This window comes from Mesocricetus auratus, unplaced genomic scaffold (assembly GCF_017639785.1).
Source record: "Mesocricetus auratus isolate SY011 unplaced genomic scaffold, BCM_Maur_2.0 Super-Scaffold_100062, whole genome shotgun sequence".
Classification (NCBI taxonomy): domain Eukaryota; kingdom Metazoa; phylum Chordata; class Mammalia; order Rodentia; family Cricetidae; genus Mesocricetus; species Mesocricetus auratus.
The window spans coordinates 3,064,233-3,085,745 of record NW_024429234.1 but is presented as its reverse complement, the minus strand read 5'-3'; the positions used below and the strand labels follow the sequence as shown (position 1 = coordinate 3,085,745).

General features: G+C 40.6%; 1 long non-coding RNA gene across 1 annotated transcript; it reads left to right on the top strand.

Annotated features, from left to right (window-relative positions):
- Positions 1-18,347: 18,347 nt before the first annotated feature.
- LOC121136297 lies at positions 18,348-20,463 on the top strand. Its single transcript, XR_005873443.1, has 3 exons — positions 18,348-18,509; positions 18,659-18,856; positions 20,361-20,463. It is a non-coding gene; the product is annotated as an uncharacterized LOC121136297 (long non-coding RNA).
- Positions 20,464-21,513: the final 1,050 nt, after the last annotated feature.

Genomic DNA, 21,513 nt, shown 5'->3' with positions numbered 1-21,513 from the left:
CTACACAAGAAACCAACCCTGTCTCAAAAGTAAAAACAACTTTATGAGGATTATTGAAGCCCTTAAAAAAGAAAGGAAAAATTCCATTAAGGAAATCAAGGAAAAGACAATAAAAAGCTGGAAGAAATCAATAAATCCTTTAAAAAAGGCAAGAAAAAAACAAACTGATGAAGGAAATGATTCAATACTTTAAAAAATTGAAATAGAAGCAATATAGAAAACAAAAAAATGAGGAAATTCTGAAAATGTAAAATCTGGGTAAATAATAAGGAACTATAGATGCAAACATCCCCAACAGAATATGAGATGAAAAAAAGAATCTCAGGAGTTGAAGAGATGAGAGAAGAAATAGATTCATTGGTCAAAGAAAATGTTAAATCTAAACAATTTCTAATACAAAATACCCAGGAAATCTGGGAAGCCATAAAAAGACAAAAACCTAAGAATAACAGGAATAGAAGGAGGAGAAAGGTCCCAGATCAAGGTCACAGAAAATAACAAAATTATGGAAGAAAAATTTCCCAACCTAAAGACAAGCCTACAAAGGTACAAGAAGCTTACAAAGCATCAAATTGACTGGACCCAAAATAAAGTCCTCATGCCACATAATAATCAAAACACTAAACATACAATAAAGAAAGAATATTAAGACCTGAAAAGGAAAATGCCAAATAGCATAGAACATCAGACCTATAAGAAATACACCTGACTTCTAAATAGAGAACTCTAAAAGCCAGAAAGTCTTGAAGAGACATTTTGTAGACACAAAGAGATCATGAATGCGTGTAGGGTTTCTCTGTGTCCCAGCAGCTGCTCCCTAATAACCATACTGAGATTATAAATGCTTGGCCAATGTCAGGCTTGTTACTAGCTAACTTGTACATTTTAAATTAACCTGTATTTCTTATGTACACTCTGCCACATGGCTTGATACCTTTTCTTCATATGGAAAGTTTATCTCTCTATCTGTATTTCCTTGAGACTCCTTTTCTTCTTCACACTCTCTTTTTGCCTGCAAGTCCACCTAACTTACCTCTACCTGTCCAGCTATTGGCCAGTCAGCTTGTCTATTAAAACAATCACTATGATAAATCTTCACAGTGTACAAAGGGATTATTTCACAGCAGGATATAATATTACCTGAGGAAACAGGAAGTACAGAACAAGTGACTTTCAAAATTAAGAGATTACAAAAACAGCCGGCTGTCTGATGAGACACCCAAAGTTCTGCTGCAATATTGGAGCATCCAACTTCAGCCTACAGGTCTAGTATATCTGACAGACATTTTTGAAAATCAGGGAAATTTGAATGACTGCCCAACCTTGTCTTAGCAAAGTTTTGGTAGTTGCTTTTTTTATCTTGTTGGTCCAGTTTGGATAGTATATTGAGGCAAGATCAGTTTCACTGTCCAAATGGCCATCTTAGAAAGAAAACAGACTCCATACAGAATTTCTTCAATGCCTATTATCCTCTTTTAATGTAAATTCCTGCTATCAGATGCAGATGTGTCTCCATTGTCATAAAAAAGCCCTAGGTTATTAAACATATTACATGTCATATTCTGTAGGTCTTTGAAGTATTTGAAGACCATATATATACATATATATATGTGTGTGTGTGTGTGTGTGTGTATGACCTTCAAAACATATTAACATGATGATAAGTTTGACTATTAAAGATGACTATTAATCTGTATTTCTTAATTATACATCACCTTCTTAAATGAGCTGCATAAACATAGTACCCTAGAAAAGAGTAGAAACATACATACAGTATGACAAAAAATGGACTTTAAATTCATATTAATAAACCAGAATCCATACCAATGTAAAATACTCTGAGATTAATAGCAGTTTTTGGTGGTATCTTACTTGAACAATAAAGTCTGTCTGGAGGTCAGAGAATGGAGCTTGTCACTAGCTAACCATAGAGGTCTGGAGGTCTGTACAGACAGGAAGTGAGGTAGTTGGGCAGATATAAGCAGGGAGAAATAGGAAATGGCTCCCTGCTGAGACACTTAGGAGGTAAGGTGTGCTGTGCCTTGCTCCTTCTCTCTCTACAGTAGATTCAATAATCTGCCCTTTTTTCCTCTCATTCCTAAGTCATAGGCCCCTTTTGTCCTTTGGAAGGAGATCTTTGAATTTAGCTCTTCTGCTTAGTTTTTTTTGTTTTTTAATAACAAATAACAACTTGTAACCACCCCCAAAAATAACGACTAACATTCATAATCCATTGAATAAGAAAAACCCAACTGTTGTGCCCAAGTTGCAAAGATCCCCAGAGACCACCAGGAACACAGACTCACCAAACTGCAAAAGCAAGGTTTCATTTGTATTGATTGTTCATCCAACCATAAGAAGGACCCTATCTGTCTAGCTGTCACAGCAGCTTCCAGAGGGAGTGTAGTTCCCTGTCTACTACTAGGTTTTAAAGACAAAAGTTACAGGATTACATCAGTAGGTATGGATTGGATTCTGTTTGGTTGACATTGGGAACAAGTGGGAGAATTTCTCAAAGTTACATTTTGGCATGAAATACCTGTGTACCAATTATTCTCATTGGTCAGTGCTGAGAGGGAACATTCTGTGGTTTCCATGACTTTGTCTTGTTACCTACAGGTAGCCTGTTTTTCATAGACAACAATAGTTTCACTGTATCCTGGAGAGTAGAGGGGAGGTTTTTGTTCCCCCTGGAGTTTCTTTTGTGGCCAAGTAGTTCCAAAAAACCAACTACCTAGGAGTCTGGAGGGTGGGTCTGGAGTTTCTATGCGTTCAGTTATGGCCCTAGGCCCTGGGAAGACAGGGGATCTGGAATTTCCGTGTGTCAGAGGCCTATGTGTCTTTTCCATAGCCTGTCATGGATGTTAAAGCAGGAGGCTAAGTGAGGATCTGGTCCCTTTATTTTTAAATTATTAAAAATGAAGCCTTTGGGTTTATCTTACCTCTTTCACCAACCATACCCCATCCTTTGGAAATGTGGGTGCCATCCTCTAGACTACTTCCTGTTGTCTGTGGGCACTGGTATCTTTGGAGAAACGTTGAGAAAATTAGGATAATTATTAGATCTTCACTGGAGTGGTGTGTGAGCCTTGATCTTCTCAACCAGTATTCTTGAAGCTGTTTTGGATGCAGAATTCTGAGGAGACTGTAACAGAGGAATTTTGAGATGCTGCATATCCTGGACCAGTTGTTTCCATTGGTGTCTAGTCTCCTTGTCCTAAAAATATATAAACTTTTAAAGGTAACATGAATTTCTTTATTAATACAAGTATAGACTGTGTATTGTACATAAGTTAGCCAAAATTGATTTTTTGTTTTATGTTTGAACAGGTAAAACATACATTTCAAGTTCTGTAGTTTTTCTATGTTTATTTTTTATGTCTATAGCCAGGATTTTCATGGGGTCTTACATAATCAAACCTGATCCATATCAACTTGGAATGAATCCACAGCCTCTCATTTAATGTGGAAGTAAAAGCATAATTTCTTCCACAAAGGAACATATCTTTTGACTGGCATTTTGATTTCAAGAATTTTAAAAATACATAGATTGGTTTAATCTACAATCTTTCATAATCAAATGTCTCTTAGCAGATATCACTATCTCAGTAGCAGTCATCAATTTAAAAACAACATAATAACCTAACCCTGTCTCCACCTCCCTAGTACTTGGATTAAAGATGTGTGATCCTAGGTGCTGAGAACACCTTGTAAGCTGTATTCTTTTAGGTAATGATCAATTTCCTGTATTCAGTGTGGCCCTGAACTAACAGAGATCTGTCTACCTCTTAATCTTGAGTCCTGGGATTAAAGGTATTGACCACCACTACTGAGCTCTATGGCTCCTGGGATTGAAGGGGTGTATCACCACTGCCTGACCTCTATAGCTTGTAGCTGACTTTGCTTTCTGAATCCTGGGGCAAGCTTTAATAAATCACAAATACAATATCACCACCAAGGGGAACATAACAGCAGACACTGAGGAAATCCAGAGAATCATTAGGTCATACTTCAAAACTCTATATACCACAAAATTGGAAATCTAAAAGAAATGGACAATTTTCTTGATACACAAATACATACCAAAATTAAATCAAGACCATTAAATCAAGTTAAACAAGTGAAATAGACCTATCATCCCTAAGGAAATAGAAGCAGTCATTAAAACTCTCCCAAATAAAAAAAGCCCAGGACACCAGATTAATTCATCACAGAATTCTACCAGAAATTCCAAGAACTAATACCAACACTTTCCAAATAGTAACAGAAGGAACATTACTAAATTATTTTTATGAGGCTACAATTACACTGACAACCAAACAACACAAACATAAAACAAAGAAAGAGAATTACAGACCAATTTCCCACATGAATATTGAAGCAAAAATGCACAATAAAATATGCACAAACTAAATCCAGGAACATAACAAAAATATTATCCACCATGATCAAGTAGTTTTCATACCAGAGAGGCAGAGATAGTTCAATATACAAAAATATGTCAAAGTAATCCACCATATAAAAAAACTGAAATAAAAAACACATGACCATCTCATTATGCTGAAAAAGGCTTCCACAAAATTCACCACCCCTTCTTGATAAAACTCTTGGAGACAATAATGATAGAAGGTACATATCTAAACATAATAAAAGCAAATTACAGCAAGATGATAGCCAACACCAGGTTAAATGGAGAAAAATTTAAAAACAATTCCACTAAAATCAGGAAGAAGACAAGGATATCCACACTCTCCATATCTATTCAATATAGTAGTTGAAATTCTAGGTAAGGCAATAAAACAAGTGAAGTAGATCAATGCAGTGCAAACTGAAAAATAAGAAGTCAAAATATCTTAATTGCATATGATATTATAGTTTATATAAGAGATCACCAAAAATTCTACCAAGAAACTCCTAAAACTGATACCTTCAGCAAAGTGGCTAGACATAGCAATAACTCAAAAAATTCATTAGTGCTCCTATGCACAAATGACAAATGGGTTGAGAAAGAAATCAGGGAAACAACACCCTTCACAGATAGGCACAAATGATGTAAAAATGCTTGGTGTAATTCTCATCAAGCAAGTGGAAAGCATGTATGCACAATAGCTTCTAGTCTTTGAAGAAATAACATTGAAGAAGATACCAGAAGTTGGAAAGATCTCCCATGCTCTTGGGTGGGTAAGATTTATATGGTGAAAAGGCCATTTATCAAAAACCAATCTACAGATTTAACTCAATCCCCATCAATAATCCAACACAATTCATTACAGATTTGAAAGGACAATACTTAACTTTACATGGAAAAAAACAAAAAATCCAGGATAGCTAAAACAATAAAAGAACTTCCAGTGGTATCACAATCTCTGATCTCAAGCTCTACTATAGAACTATAGTAATAAAAACTGCATGGTAACAACAAAAAAATAGACAGGTTTTTCAGGTAGGCTAGGGGATGGAGGGGATGGGAACAGGGGGGTTGGGGTGTAAGAAGAGACTACTGGGTGAAAATACTGGAATCCAGAAGGTAACCCTAGTGATGTCTCCTAGCAATGAGGTATATGGAGCCTGAAATGGCTATCTTATGTAACAAGGCAACACTTACAGCAGAAGTGTTGACACCAATTTGATCTACAGTTTATCCTGCTTGTAAAATGTGCTGGGGTAATGATGACACACAACTTGTGACTAACCAATGACTGGTCCAACTTGAGACCCATGCCATAAGAGGGAGCCCATGTCTGACAATGCCTGGAGGGCCAGGAACCAGAATCTAGAGAGAGTTCAGAGAACTAGGACTGAACCAAACATGACTGGAAATGGGAAAAAAGCTAATGAAATTATTCCTACTGATATTCTGCTATACTCATAGACCAGAGCCTAGCATAATTTTCATCAGAGAGGCCTCATCCAGCAACTTAAAAGAAACGGAGGCAGTGAACAACAGTCAAACCTAAGGTGGAGCTTGTGGAATCCTATATAAGAGGAGAAGGAAGGATTGTAGGAGTCAGAGGGTTCAAGGAAACCACAAGAAAACCCACAGAATCAACTAATCAAAGCTTATAGATGCTCACAGAGACTGAAGCAACAATCAAGAAGCCTGTATTGTTCTGATCTAGGTCCTCTGCATATATGTTATGGTTGTGTAGCTTGCTGCTCTTGGGAGACCTAACAGTGGGAGCAGAGACTATCCCTGAGTCTTTTGCCTGCTTTTGGGATCCTTTTCTTCCTACTGGTTTCCCTTGTGTAGACTTGATATGAGGGTAGGTAACTAGTCTTATTTTAACTTGTTTGCTGTGTTGTTTGATATCCCTGGAATACCTGAATGGAAACGTAGGAGAAGTGGATATGGGGGAGAAGTGAAAGGAGGGTAGAAAACTGCATTTGGGATATAATGTATGCAGAAAGAATAAATAAAAAAGAAAACATCAAAAATTTGCCTTGGAGGACAGGGAGAGTATATACCATTTGACACCACAGGACTGAAATGAACTACATTGATAAATTGTCTTAAATACTGATCATAGGTGACATTTGACTTGCAGACACAATGGGTAGAGACATTTTCATTGTTTATAACCTTAGTGGCTGAAAAAGGGACCTCTAGGACTATGTTCTGAAAGTTAATACGTCACATACCTATGTTGATACATAGTCTGCAATGGGACCTTAGTAAGTGTTCAGTCTTTAGAATTGTCACAGGAGATCAAATTTCAAAAGGCCAGGACAAAGAACTGTATCTAGGATCTTGCACAAGCCAAATAAGTATTCTACCATTGAGCTATATTACCAGAACTTTTGGGGTGTTATTTATTGTTTGGTAATTTCATATATGGATACAATGTGTCCAGATCTTGAACACCATTAGTTATCCCATCTGTACAGTTGAAGACACATGGTTCAATGACTGGCATAGTGAGCTAGCAGTCACCACATAGTGCATATGCTGATATGTTCACCATGAGCTTCATGGTCTCCAAAACTATAAACACATTAAAATATTTTTCCAGAAATATTTTAATAAAAATTGGTCTTTTCCAAGAAACACCCAAAGCATCTCCATCAGTAAAATAGAAAATTTACCATATGGCTATGATGTAAAGCAAAAAAATATGCAGATCCTGGAGCCCATTAAACAAGTCCAACATTCAATCCAATTCTTCTGTTAGACCCATCAGGAACCAGGATAAACAGCAGGGTATAATGTGGGACATCCACTTAGGTCAGAGGCCTTCCAGAAGCACCTTCTTCAAAAGCATTCCAGCCTGGAGATGACTTTAGGAGAAGGCATGAATATATAAACATGTATCTATTGCTTATAAGCCATCCATGTTATAATACATGCATGTTCACATGTATATAGCATATATGTTATTGAGATGCAGTGTATGCATATAGAGTGGGTAGCCCTTTAGCTCCTGACATCATCAAACCCTGCTTTAATCTTCCAAAAGATTGAGCCACAGACATCTATCTCAGGACAGTATTAGCTAGCACCTTGAACTGATGAGGACAGCAGGGCTGTGGCTCCGCAGAAGTGTTATAAGTCATTTGTACATATGAGAAGACTTGGTGGTTGGTAAGAAATGGACATGGAAATTTGACAGTCAATCAGCTTCAGTGTAGACAGTTACCCCAAAGCTTCTAAGGAGCAGACAGAGAATTGGATCTAGGGTCTTACACATGTCAGATAAGTAATCTACCACTGGACTGTATTCCATGAACCATGGGATTTTTTATTCATTTGTAGTTTCATATATGAATACAATGTGTCATATGCATTCCTAGTACTATCATTCCCAAGACTCTCAGGCCCCACCTTGTTCTCCTTCCAATTTCATTATTTCTTCTTCTTCTTCTTCTTCTTCTTCTTCTTCTTCTTCTTCTTCTTCTTCTTCTTCTTCTTCTTCTTCTTCTCTCCTCCTCCTCCTCTTACACATTCTTTTTCAACTTTTTCAACTCCCTGTATTTAATTAGCCCATTAATTCAAAATGGAGGGTTTTTTTTAAATTTTTGTACTTTTCATGTGGAGAAAGACCATAACTAAAATCCCTACCTTGTCTGGACCTTGATCTACTTCTCAGAAAGGTCTTAACTTGTGGTCCCTTGCTTTAACCCTCTGAGTAGGTAAGATGGCAGGCTTATGTCATCTGATCTGGCTTTATTTTATTTTCTGTGTTGCTGGGTATCACACCTAGGACTTTGTACATACAGGGCAATGTCTCTACCACAGAGATACCTCCATAGCCTTACAACTTCTTATATTGTTTAATACATGTGTCTCATAACTTAGCAATTCTGATCTAGGTTGCCAATACAAAAATTGAATCCATCTGATACCATGAAATCATGTGTAAGAATACCAAACAGCTGTATTAAAACCCAAACCTGGAAATGGAGGTCCATACCTATAATTCAATCACTTGGTAAGCCAAGACACTGTGATTGTGAATTCTGGGCCCACCTTATCCAAAAAAAGAAGAGCAAATAAGAAAGTGACTCAGTGGTCATAGATTTGGTAAGTGTATAGAATGTGTCCTGTGCATATTTTGATGACATTCCATATTGTAGAATATTATTTTAAGGTGTGTTACTTTTGCAGTCAAATGCTCTACCACTGAGCTATACCCCCAGGTGTGTTACTTTTGTTTATGCTCTGGAGCATTTGTCTAATGATGTAAACATTTGTTTGATTAAATAAAATTCACCTGAAGTCAGGAGACTGGGTCAGCAACTAGCTGACAGGAAGTTGTACGGAGGAGCCAGGTGGAGAAGGGTTTATTATAAGGATGGGTGAGAAAAAGCACAAAGACTTCTTGGGAGAAATGAGGAGGTGAGCTAGGTGAGCTGCTTTCTATTCAGTCTCTCTGAGGAGGACTCTATCTCAACATTTGAATCTTGAGTCCTTTAGCAGGGCAGAGATTAAATAGGTTTCCTCAGTAGCTTTGAAAGACTGGGTGCCTGAGGGAACAAAATTCCCTCAGGGTTCAGCTCTTGTGGCCTAGGCTGTGCTGGTATCAGCAGGGTAGCAGTGCTGAATAGGATAGTCATTGCATAAAAGATAGCAACAGTCTAAAAAGAAAAACAACAAATTATTGTCCCATGTTGGGTGTCATTATATTGTTTAAGATGTTTTTTTACTCTTTTGGTTTTTTTACGGGGACTGCCACCCAGCTCTCAAGTAAATCACACATGAAGGCTTATTCTTACTTATGAATAAGCCCAGCCTTAGCTTGACTTGTTTCTAGCCAGCTTTTCTTATCTTTAAGTTAACCCATTTACCTTTCCTTTCTGGATTTTTAATATTTCTTACTTCTGAATATCTTACTTTTACTTTTGCTCTGTGGTGCCTGGGTGGCTGGCACCTGATGTCCTCCTCTCCTGGTTCTCTTCCTGCTCCTCCTTCTTTGTTTCACCTTTTATTTCTCCTCTCTTCCTGCCAGCCCCAGATATCCTTGCTTGTGCCTTGCTATTGACCATTCAGCTCTTTATTAAAACCATCGGGTTTTTAGATGAGGAAAGTAACACAGCTTCACAGAGTTAAACAAATGCAGCATATACAAAATTCATACACCTTTAAATAATATTCCCCAACAATTCCACAATGAAAGAAACCAAAAATATTATGCAAGGAGACATACAGTCACAAAAAATCTATTTATATTAGATTTCAGACAATCCTCAATATAACAAGATAAAGTAATGCCATGGTTATTTTAAAACCAGGCTAAAAGTAATGAATAATAACCCAAGGGCCTGAGGATATCCTTGGTAGGGTTTGGAGGGTTATTCTAACTCTGATGGGCAGTTACATGCCTTGAGAATTTTCTCAGACTTACTAAACCATATATCTAAAAGAGATTAATTGCATCTAAACAATCCACAGTAATCTGAGGATATAATTCATGGGTAGAGCACTTGCCTAACATACACTAGCCCTAAGATCGAGCTCTAGCCCCATAAAAACAATCCACACGCAAGCTACTAAAAATGAGATAATTATGAAAAGTCTAAAATGTATTTTAACTCCCAGTTGGAAGTTTAGTGTGTATATACAGAAGTGTAAAGGAAAGACAAGCTAGCAGTATGAAAGTCAATAAATGCTCTACATATAGAATGGAAGCAACCTGCATGGTCAGTCTCACTACAGGAAAATCTTCCCTGACCACAGTTCAATTCAGCAGGGACCCAATGTTGTCCATGCAATGCCATTGTTCACACATTCTACCACCAGAGGGCACAACATGTAATCCTTGAAACAACTAGCCAACGACATGTTTCTCACCACAAAACAGATCTGTGTGTGTCCTAAGCAAGGATTTCCCAATATATTAAAAAAAAAAACCTGTACATTTGTTACGGCTTGTAGGTTACTGAGGTTATTGTTTCTGTGGTATGGGTCTTGTTATCTTGTTCTGGGTTTATGCAATCCTCCTGTCTCAACTTGCAAAGATCTCAGGCCACAGACACTAAGAGTCTAGTTTGTAGTCTATTATCTATTGGGAACAGCATTGTGAAGATAAGAAGGTAATACAGCTTGGGGAACTCAGGTTTTCTGCTGGCAACTTAGAAATATGTGAAAACATGAACTTGCTGAGAGAAGACATGGGCTTCACTATAGTCAACAGTGCCTGAAGCTTATGATTCATTTGAAGAGGGTCTGAGGCTTGGAGAAGATGAGAAAGAGAATGGGGAAAAGGTTATTGGATGGATGGAGGGAAGAAGGGAGGGAGAGATGAAGGGGAGGGAGGGAGGGAGGGAAAGGAAGGAGGAGAGAGGAGGGAGGAGGGGAGGAGGGAGGGACACAGCATAACAGAGTGAGGTGTTAAAGAGAATGAGAGGAGCACACATCCATATGGATGTGGGACCATATATTGAGTCTAATAAAAAGTGTACAGAAGGATGAGTGACAAACAGTGGGGTTTGTCATACGTGACTGAAAGGACAAATGCTGAGGGCAAAAATGCTTATGCAAAATTTGGAATGAATACAAATGCATAAATGGACTTTGAAACCTCAGGATGACCACATCTGCTCTCAAAAACACACCCCTTCCTGGAACTAGCACTGAAGCTCTCCATGCTTGTGCTGGGACAGAAGATCTTCTGGGCAGAGTCTTGGTCCAGAACTGCAGCTTTCTAGCCTTCAGGGCTTGGCCACAGCAGGCTGAATGTCCAGCTTCAGGTACTGATCATCATGAACCAGCTCAGGCCAGTAGGGTAGACCCTTACTGTTGGGGTTCCTATGGATATGACACCAAGATGAAAGGGTGAGGTCACTCTCATCCAAGGCCTGACCCCTTGATGTGTGTCAGAGTAATAGATGAGCAGTCCAAGGAGCCTAGGGGACAGATGAACTGGTGTCCTGATGTAGAATACAAGTGTCACTCACTAGTGTCTGGTTCATATGAGGCAAGGGAAGATGTCTGGTTTTTTGTCTCCCTCTCAGAGGGAAAATCTAAAGAACTGCATCACCATGCTATGACTCACCAACCAGATCACTGTGGGATGAGCAGTAACTGAGAGCTAGAAGGTATCTGTCTAGGTGTGCCCTGGATTGAGGAAAGCTATGGTGTAATTGAGGACCCATGCATGCTAATGAGGCATATGCACATGGGAGCCCTGGATGGAGACAAAACCATAGGAGGTTGAGAGAGGGGCATGTTCTCACCCATGTCTTGCAAAGTTGGTTCAGTACTTCATTATTCTCTTGTTCAGCATCTCCTCCTACTCAGTGAAGACAACTGCAGACAGAAGGAGACAAGGATCCAAGCACTACCCACCTCATGCAGGTGCAACTCATGCCTCACTCAGGATGGTTTCTTTTAGTGTGATCCATTGACCTGCGAATCTCAGGATTCCATTGTTTTTTTTTCTGCTGAATAGTACTCCATTGTATAAATGTACCACATTTTCTCTATCCACTCTTCTGTTGAGGGACATCTAGGTTGCTTCCAAGTTCTGGCTATTACAAATAATGCTGCTATGAACATAATGGAACAGACATCCTTGTTGTATGAATGGGCATTTTTGGATATATGCCTAAGAGTGGAGTTGCTGGGTCTTGTGGTATGTTTATTCCCATTTTTCTGAGGAATCTCCATACTGATTTCCAAAGTGGCTGAACCAGTTGGCACTCCCACCAGCAATGGAGGTGTGTCCCCCTTTTACCACATCCTCTCCAGCATAAATTGTCGTGGTGTTTTTTATTTTAGCCATTCTGACAGGAGTGAAAAGGTATCTCAGAGTTGTTTTGATTTGCATTTCCCGGATGGCTAAGGATGTTGAGCACTTTCACAAGTGCCTCATAGCCATTTTAGACTCCTCTATTGAAAACTCTCTATTTAGTTCTGCAGCCCACTTTTTAAATGGGTCCTTTGATGTTTTGGAGACATGCTTCTTGAGTTCTTTGTAAATTTTGGAGATCAACCCTCTGTCAGATGTGGGATTAGTGAATATTTTTTCCCATTCTTTGGACTGCCTTTTTGTCTTGTTGACTGTGTCCTTTGCCTTACAGAAGCTTCTCAGTTTCAGTAGGTCCCATTTATTAATTGTTGATCTCACTGTCTGTGCTACTGGTGTTATGTTCAGGAAGCTGTCTCCTGTACCAATTCGTTCAAGGGTACCACCCACTTTCTCTTCTATGAGGTTCAGTGTGGCTGGATTTATGTTGAGGTCTTTGATCCATTTGGACTTAAGTTTTGTGCATGGCGATAAACATGGATCGATCCGCATTCTTCTACATGCCAGCCTCCAGTTATGCCAGCACCATTTGTTGAAGATGCTTTCTTTATTCCATTGTATATTTTTAGCTTCTTTGTCAAAGATCAGATGTTCGTACGTGTGTGGGTTAATATCCGGGTTTTCAATTCGATTCCATTGGTCTACCTGTCTATTTTTGTGCCAATACCAAGCTGTTTTCAGGACTATAGCTCTATAATAGAGCTTGAGGTCAGGGATGGTGATGCCTCCGGACGTTGCCTTGTTGAACAGGGTTATTGTGGCTATCCTGGGTCTATGGTTTTTCCATAGAAAATTGATTATTGTTCTTTCAAGGTCTGTGAAGAATTGTGCTGGGATTTTAATGGGGATGACATTGAATCTGTAGATTGCTTTTGGCAGGATTGCCATTTTTACTACATTGATCCTACCTATTCAAGAGCATGGGAGATCTTTCCATTTTTTGAGGGCTTCTTTAATTTCTTTCTTTAAATATTCAAAGTTCTTATGATACAGGTCTTTCACTTGTTTGGTTAGCGTTACCCCAAGGTATTTTATGTGGTTTGTGGCAATTGTAAAGGGTGATGTTTCTCTGATTTCTTTCTCAGCCCTTTTATCATCTGTATATAGTAGGGCTACTGATTTTCTTGAGTTGATCTTGTAGCCTGCCACTTTGCTGAAGGTGTTAATCAGCTGTAAGAGTTCCCTGGTAGAGTTCTTTGTGTCATTGATATAAACTATCATATCGTCTGCAAACAGTGAAAGTTTGACCTCTTCCTTCCCAATTTGTGTCCCCTTGATTCCCCTTTGTTGTCATATGGCAATAGCTAGAACTTCAAGTACCATGTTGAACAGGTATGGAGATAGTGGAAAGCCTTGTTTTGTTCCTGATTTTAGAGGAATTGTGTTGTGTTTCTGTCCATTTAGTTTAATGTTGGCTGTTGGTTTTCTGTATATAGCTTTTATTATGTTTAAGTATGTCCCTGTTATCCCAGATCTCTCCAAGACCTTCATCATGAAGGGGTGTTGGATTTTGTCAAAGGCTTTTTCAGCATCTAGTGAGATGATCATGTGATTTTTGTTTTTCAGCTTGTTTATATGGTGGATTGAATTGATGGATTTTCGTATGTTGAACCATCCCTGCATCCCTGGGAGGAAACGTACTTGATCGTGGTGAATGATTGTTTTGATGTGTTCTTGGATCCGTTTTGCCAGTATTTTATTGAGTATTTTTGCATCAATGTTCATGAGAGATATTGGTCTGAAGTTCTCTATCTTAGTTGTATCTTTGTGTGGCTTGGGGATCAAGGTTATTGAAGCCTCATAGAAAGAGTTTGGCAAACACCCTTCTGCTTCTATTGTGTGGAATACTTTGAGAAGAATTGGTATAAGCTGTTCTTTGAATTTCTGGTAGAATTCTGCACTGAGGCCATCTGGATCTGGACTTTTTTTTGGTTGGGAGACTTTTGATGACTGCTTCTATTTCCATAGGGGTTATAGGTCTATTTAAATTGCTTATCTGTTCTTGATTTAGTTTTGGCAAGTGATAGCTATCCAGGAAGTCGTCCATTTCCTTTAAATTTTTGAATTTTGTCGAGTACAGGTTTTTAAAGTATGACCTAATGATTCTCTGAATTTCCTCAGAGTCTGTTGTTATGTCCCCCTTTTCATTTCTGATTTTGTTAATTTGCATGTTAACTCTCTGCTGTTTGGTAAGTTTGGACAAAGGTTTGTCTATCTTGTTGATTTTCTCAAAGAACCAACTCTTCGTTTCATTGATTCCTTGTATTGTTTTCCTAGTTTCCACTTCATTGATTTCAGCCCTCAATTTGATTATTTCCTGGCATCTACTATGTTACCTAGTTCCTAGGTTCTGTCCAAGTGTCCTCTTCAGGCTTGGTCTGAGTGGTCTCAAAACTTCTCTGGTATCTAGATGCTTGGGCTCTAGCAGGATGTGAACTTTGGGAAGACCTAAAAGCCCAGGTATGTGGGAAGCATCAGGAGGAACTGGGTGACTGGATGCAGGAGGAGCCTGTCAAAGTCATGTACCCGGCTGCTTCACACCCATCTTGCCAAGTCCCCATCTTCTCATCTGGCTTAGCTGCCTGTCTTCTGAGAGCATGAGAGAGAGAATAGAGTTTCCCACTGCCCTTTAAGATACATCTTCTTAGGGATTTACTCACAATTTTGACCAAAGTTATGCAGTCCCTGGAGCTGGAGAGAGCAACATCTTTGGGTTATTCCCAGCTGCTACTAGACCGTTCCTTAGTGTGACATCACAAAATGCCTTGGTGAGAAGTGATGGACATTGATTCACATAAGCCCTGCAGAGTGGTGGGGCTTATCGATGCTGCAGAGCATCTCTTGGGGGGTGGAGGGCAGTTAGTCTTCTCCATTTGTCCAGATAAACTGGATTCTCCAAATCTCTTGGACCATGACATGGGGAGATTTCCTCTTTTTGGCTGGATTTTGTTTTTTGTTTGTCGTTTTGATTCATGCATTCAGTGCTTTTGGTTGAGGCATGGGTTTATGTTTATGTGTTCACTTTAATTGTTTGCTTAAAAATCTTTTGTCATATTTTACTTTGGTTTCATTTTCTTGTTTTAAATCTTAAGTATGTGATGTAAGTCATTCCTCTGTAACACTTCTGGAATTGCATAGTGACCTGGGATCATTTCCTCTGCTCTGTTAAATTACAGCTGCCCCCTTTATGTCCTGTAAAGGGTTGTATTTCAGTTGAGAGTTCACCTACTGCTCCATGGCTCTAGTCAGCATCACCATCTCTCTGGACCTGAGGTTGCAGACAAAAGCCTCATGTCTATTTCTATTTCAAAAAATGACACAAATTCATTTTTTCGGTCTAAGCATGGACCTCCTTCCATGCTTGTTGTCCAATAGTTTTCATGTGGAATTATCCTAGGAAGCCCTGTTGAACTCACTGTGAACATGAAGCATCAACTATGCCATGTGTTTTTGAACTTTGTGTGAATTATCAAGCTGATAACAGATGTACAATTGAATGTTCATCAAGAACATTGGAGTGTAGTCAAGCTTGTGTGCATGCGTGAGTGTGTGTGTCTGTGTGTGTGTTAGTGCGTGAATCTGTGTGTGTGCATGCATGTACCTATTTGTAGCATTATGTGTACATAAGTGTGCACTTGTGCACCAGCAACTGTTTATTTCCTCTGTGTGTGTGTGTGTGTGTGTGTGTGCGTGTGTGCGTGCACGAGATTGCGCGCTACGTGTTTGACCTCAGGGGAATATTAGATTTTAAGACTAAGTTTGGAATGGTCTTAAGTAGTATCTGTCTCCATTATACTGTGAGGTCAGTAGGTAAGTCCATCATGCAATCTGTTGTCCTGGGATGTCCTTGTTAGCAAAAATTGCATTACTTTTTCCATCTTATCCCTAAATTGATTCCTTTGCATGGTTTGTAACATCCATAATTATTCATCATACACACAGTGAAGTAGCTGGCAGGCAGCAGGTGGTATGTAGAGTTAATAACAACTTATCAATGTGGGTGACTCTTTCATAGTTCAAGAAATCACCTTCTTTTATGAATATCACCTCTCTAGAGTTAATTCATAACACACATACACACACACACACACACACACACACCCCATGTCATAGATCTTACTTGTCTTTCATTCATACATTGTGTCTTATCTTACATTTTACTGATTCCTATCATGTCTGTAAGCCCAGGATGTGAGGAGACCCAGGGCAAGGCACAGAGAGGAGGAGAGGGGCGTGTATGACCCAGGGAGAGGAAAGGAAGACAGTGAGGAGGCAAGGGCATGAGATGGGTGAAGGGGAGGAGAGTCTTCCCATAGGAAGTTCTAGTTCCAGTCAGGCAGCTGTAAGAAAGGGAGGAGCGTGTGGTTGGGGCTGAGATGTTGGACGGGCAGAGGCAGGGGCAAATTTCCTGCAGAGCAGAGTTGGGGGTGCAGGGCACGGGTTCCCATGAGTAGAAGAGCATGCCACCCCAGGGAGGTCAAGCCAAACCCCTCCCAGGAGCCTCTTTCTCTTTCTGTTCTAACCAGTCTTGGACTAATCAGGTAACTGACATCTGCATTCTTTTCTTCACCTGCAGCTTCCACCAGCCTCCCATGGTGCTCTTCCCCTGTCCCAGAACTCGAGAAACTGGTGTAACATTTGTATTCCAGTGAGTGATTCTTTGCCTTCAATTGACTAAAATGACTGAATGTTTCCTGCTTACTCTGAAAAGGTAAGTAGGGCTTGAGAAGGCTGTGGAACATCACTCCAGACAAGGCCAACATCCTTGGACTATTTGTGTCCAGTGCCCACATTCAGGATCTAGATTCAGAGCAAGCATTCATTGTCATGTTGGTACAAGATGTCAGTCAGTGATGTAGTGTGCGTTCTTGCTGACTCGGGTGTCTGCAGAGTCCTCCTGGTCACCACGCAGGCTGTGATCAGATCACTGAATCATCGGGGTCTGTCTAGATGGCATGGGATCCAGAGTGTTGTCTGAGGGCATTTTGTAGATTAGTGGTTCTCTACCTTCATAATGCTGTGACCCTTTGTACAGCTCCTCTCGTGGTGGTGACCTCCAACCATACAATTATTTTAGTTGTTACTTCATACATAATTTGGTAACTATTATGTGTCATAATGTAAATATCTGTGTATTCTGATGGTCTTAAGTGACCCTGTGAAATAGTCACCTCACCCCCAAAGTGCTTGAGACCATCATGTTGAGAACCCCAATTTAGATGAAACAGTTTGAGTTCCCTGAGTGTCTCTTTGGGTGGAATATGAGTTTCTGAAGCATGATCTCAATGTAATTCACCAATGAACTTGGGCTTTCTTTTCTGTGCTGAGAATGCTGGCATTGTTCTTGGGAATATGGGCATTGTGTCAGTTTAGCACATTTCAATCCACTCCTGTGGTGATATCTGAGGACAGCTTGCATACACGAGTTTCTGGGGCAGCCTACATGCCCAGTCCTACTGGCAGTGATGGCACAGTGGGTCAGCAGGTCTTGGCAAGTAGGGCTTGACACTTGTCTCCCTGTTTGGTGTAACATTTCTCAGATGCCCAAGGCCTGGGAGGTAGTGAAGTCAGACACAAAGTACATTCTTTTTTCTGTTTTTCGAGACAGGGTATCTCTGTGTAGCTTTGGAGCCTATCTTGTCACTCACTCTGTAGACCAGGCTGGCCTCAAATTCAGAGAAGATCCACCTGCCTCTGCCTCCTGAGTGATGGGATTAAAGGCCTGCTGCAACCAAACTCTACCAAATATTTAATTTTAAAAAAATTTGGGGGGTTTTCAAGACAAGGTTCTCCTGTGTAGCTTTGGGGCCTGTCCTTGAACTGGCTCTTGTGGATCAGGTTGCTCTCAAACTCACAGAGATTCACCTGCCCTTGAATCCCAAGTGCTGGCACTAAAAACATACACCACCATTGCCCGGCAAAAGTACATTCTTTTCTGGAATTCACTCACTGAATTAACTCCCTTCATGCTGTTTCCAAACTATTGCTGTGATGAAACGCTGTAACCATGGCAACTTAGAGAAAGCATGGGACTTAAGGGTCCACAGTTGCACAGGGTAACAGTACGTGTCCATTGTTATGGGAAACTAGCATCAGGCAGGATGACATGGCATTGGAGCTGTAGCTGATGACTTACCTCTGATTCTCAAGTGTGACACACAGAGAGATGACTTTGAATGGATTTGGATTTTGAATCTCTTTAATGCTCTGTGATGCCTCCTTCAAAAGGGCCAAACCTCCTGTTCCTTCTCAGTTTCAGCTAGTGGGGTAAGTACCTAAACATGTTCACCTATAAGGGACATTCTTACTCTAACTAACACTGCTTATTAACCAGGGGCTTGGAAAGGAATTTCTTTGGGTAGCATTGCATTGAGATATGTTTATGTCCCACCCCTCTGCTCTTCCTGCCTTTTCAGAGAGCAGATAACACCAATGTCTCTCTCCCCATGAAGATGCTCCAGATTTACAGACCTGTGCCTTCATGAACACTTAAGAGATATGAGAGACTCCTGCACTCCACTCATATCCCAAAGAAGCTTCTTTTGTGGAGTCCCTCAACTAGGGGAGCCGTTTGGCACCCCAAATCCAGTTGGATGATCATGACTACCTAACAGGTCAGAATGGGCTGAATCATGACTATGTTTATGAAAAAGAACACATAACAGGTACACCCCACAATTTTCATTGGGAGACCAAGCACACATCAGTGGTCTGCCATATGTCATAATGGAGGTATCACCACAGGGGCAGCCTGTCAACCAGCCCATGCCACGGCCTCTGTGGCAACTTGCTCAAGCATGTGGGACATTCTGCATTAGTGTTTGTGTCTTCTAGCCCCTGCCTATCATAGACACAGTAGTCAATGTAAACATAAGTTCTGGACCAGCCCAGGCACCATGGAGTTCAGGGAGTGTCCTGTCAATCAGCTCCTTGGGTTAGGAAAGTCTTCTAAGCAACAATGGATTATTTTCACAGCTTTGGCCATGGGGAATTATAAAGGGGAAAAATGACAAATTCTATGTGACTGTTACCTCATGATCTGTTTCATATCATGATGGTGCCGAAGGGGTGGAGGAGTGGGCATTGCCAGATAATCAGCCTAATGGAACCAGGTCATAAGTCTGGACAAAAGAAAGGCTGTCTAGCCAGGGCCAATGTTAGATAAACATGTCCGAAACAGACAAGGTCACAGAATCCATTAGGGACACCATCCAAAGAGCCAGGTCACTTCCTTTCAAAGCTTTGAGGGCACCAAGTCTCACCTTCCCTGGTGTCTTTGCTCAGGAATGCATATGGTCACTTCTCTGCCCCTTTAGCCAGCAAATTCACACTGCTCATCTTAACACAAGTCAAGATGTGAGTCTTTTTGGCCATACTTCCTGATTCCCCATGCTGCTCACATGCAGGAAATGGATAATATCCTTTGTCTTCCTTAGTTTGCAGGCTCTCATGAGTCCTAAAATCTCCATAACACAGGAAACATATTCAACCTCAAGCTTTTCATGCCTCACTAACAGCTGCTACAGGAGACTGATCACCACACAGGACCCATGAACCATTGCAATGCTGACTACAGTAGGTTCCTGAGAGTTATCATATCATCAGATGAAAATCTAGCCATCAACTGTCCTGCTAGAGGCAGGGATAACTCACTCCACCAAACTTGGTCTGCAAACATGAGGACATGAGCTCAGAAGCAGTTACCATATCAAGCCTTGCACACCAGTGTGAGCATATACTCCACCTCTGTGAAGATAGAAAGGAGATGTCCCCTTCTGATGATTGTAAAGGTGGTCTAGGCTTATTGACAACCTCCAGCTTCAAGGAGAGTGTCTCAGAAAACCAGGTAACTAGGACACTTGAGACTCCCTCCTATCACACATGAGTGATCACATGCAAGTAATCGAAAACATGGATGAACAAGACACACATAAAAGATGGGAGGCATGAAGAAAACGGAATAGAACAAGACATGATGAAGGTTTCATCTTTCATGAATAATTGTTCTCTCGTGTGGGATCTGTTTCTCAACCTGCAATAATTGTGACTGTGTCCACCAGCATTCAAGTGACAGGCTCCTACATAACTGTGGTTTCAATTTACTTTTTGTCTCCTCAGGTGAGTCTGCTCAAAAGCCTGTGTGTGGGCCGGCCAGTGGTGGCACATGCCTTTAATCCCAGCACTCGGCAGGCAGAGGCAGGCAGATCTCTGTGAGTTCGAGGCCGAGCTGGACCGATAGCCTCCGAAACAATGCAGAGAAACCCTGTCTCATAAAAACCAAAAAAAAGCCTGTGTGTGGCTCCAATCTGTGAAGAACTGAAGGGTGAACCCTTGGCAGTAGCCTCTGAGTGACCCCCAATGAATGGCAACTGTTCACTTTGTGTGGGAGCCATTCCCACATTCACTCAGTACTGTGGACCCTATGGGTCACTTCTGTTTGATGTTGACACATCAGGACTGTATTTGAACCTGGAGCAGTGTTACACTCTCTGTAGTTGCACTAAGATTTCCCTGGACTGACATGAAAATTCCTTTACTTTATTAAATGTTCACTTGATTTTCATCCTCACCCATAACTTGTCTTTGAAAGAAACCTATGATATTCAGCCTCAAGTAAATTAAATATTGCAGTACAATTCCTCAGACAGGATTTCTAATCCTGAGTACTCTTCACTGTGGCATGGGCTTTCTGGGGATGCTCCACACCAAAGCTATGTCATTGACACTTGTAGCATCTTTTGGGTCAGGGCACCTATATCTGGATGGTAGCTGTGTTTGAATCCCACAGATATGTCAAGTCTGCAGCTTGTCCACAGGGATACCCAATGCTTCTTGATGGCATTGATGTGAGTAGTACACAAAAGAGTTAGGATCACATGGCACAGGGTTCTCATTGGTGGGAACAGCACAGACATTTCCTGGGATGGGAGATGCAAAGGTGACCTCAAGGGATGTAAAGCTGCCAGCCATGGAGGAAACCATTTATAGGTCAATGAGAGAGCCGAGGTCACAGGAGGCCCTCAGTTCAGATGGCCCTGCCTCAGCTGTGCAGCCATCAGCACAGATCTGCATCAGGATATTCAGACCCACAAGGACCTCTGAGCAGCTAGAGGAAACATGAAAATGAAAACAACGGAAGAACACTCAGGAGGCAGAGGCAGGGGGATCTCTGTGAGTTCAAGATGTCTACAATGGGAGTTCCAGATAGCAAAGTCCATTACACAGAGAAACACTCTCATGAAAAACCAAACACCAAAAATACAAACAAACA